Genomic DNA, 1,201 nt, shown 5'->3' with positions numbered 1-1,201 from the left:
ATCCTAAGGAAAGAACGCAGCACTTAGTTGTGTTAAGTGCCATTTGCCAACGGTCGCACCACTGATTAACTAGTTGAAGGTCATTTTGCAAAGTTAGATGGTCGTCATGACAGGTAATCGTTCTGTAAATTACGCAATCATCCGCGAAAAGTCGTACGCAGGAGGAAATGTTGCTCGGCAAATCATCTATAAAAATCAGGAGAAGAAGAGGACCTAACACACTACCCTTGGGTACATCTGACAGTACAACTGATGTGGAGGAGCTAAAGTTATTCACAGATACGAACTGTTGCCGATTAGATAAGAAACTGCGAAGCCAGGATAATGTTAATGAGTCAATACTAAGAGCAGTTAATTTAGCTATTACACGACACAGAGGTGACACAGAACTTTGAACACAGGTACAAACTCATTTACCGTGATTTTTGTATATATTCGTGTGGACAATGGGACCGCCGCCCCGAGGAGCCCGAGGAAACTAGACACGCATGACGTTTCGACGGGACCGCCACCGCGGGAGAACGGAAGGAAAGTAGATTACGCAAGCGATTGGAACGCCGACAAAGAGAAGTCGGTGCGAACGTAGACATGGCCGACGCGGGTGAAAGTGTAGTATCTGTTCTTATGAGTTTAATATCTGACGCGGGTTGTATTTGGACCCAAGATATTAAACTTATTTTTGCAAGTTTGTGAAGTGCTTGAAGCCTGCTTCAGCTCCACCGCGAGTCGGTCCGGCATTGCACTATCTCCGGGAACGGCCCACGGTTTGCGCACACGCGGAACAAGAAGGCACGGAACCCTAGCCATGAACAGCTTCGCTGTAATATGGAGCTTTGACCTTAATTTTCTCTTTTAATAATCAACGTATTTCCGCGAAATTAGCGATAATAGAGTGTTGAAAGAATGCTTTATCACTCTAGACTGATTTATCAGTATATATCCTTCTGTAGAGGGAGATCAGGGAGCTCTAGAATTATGCGAACCAAAGTTAGGGGACGCTATCGGCCAGGTGTACAAAGAACGCAAGGAAGTGTACGAGAAAATAAATAAATAAAGGACCGCTATAATCGTACCAAGGAGTTTGAGTTTTTCGGTATGCAAAGCAGGGGCTGTTATTTCTAAAACTTCCTATTAGGGAATTTTAGAAATACGAGAAACCCCTGCCTGCGAAATAAATTCCTGACTACATGCCACTGTAGCC

At 44.4% G+C, this 1,201-nt stretch overlaps 1 pseudogene; it reads left to right on the top strand.

The window, feature by feature from the left end:
• Positions 1-588: 588 nt before the first annotated feature.
• LOC142573499 (U2 spliceosomal RNA) lies at positions 589-768 on the top strand (annotated as a pseudogene).
• Positions 769-1,201: the final 433 nt, after the last annotated feature.

The sequence above is a fragment of the Dermacentor variabilis genome, chromosome 2 (assembly GCF_050947875.1).
Source record: "Dermacentor variabilis isolate Ectoservices chromosome 2, ASM5094787v1, whole genome shotgun sequence".
In the NCBI taxonomy this organism is placed as follows: Eukaryota; Metazoa; Arthropoda; class Arachnida; order Ixodida; family Ixodidae; genus Dermacentor; species Dermacentor variabilis.
The sequence above is the reverse complement of the archived record's forward strand: the minus strand, read 5'-3'. Positions and strand labels throughout refer to the sequence as shown.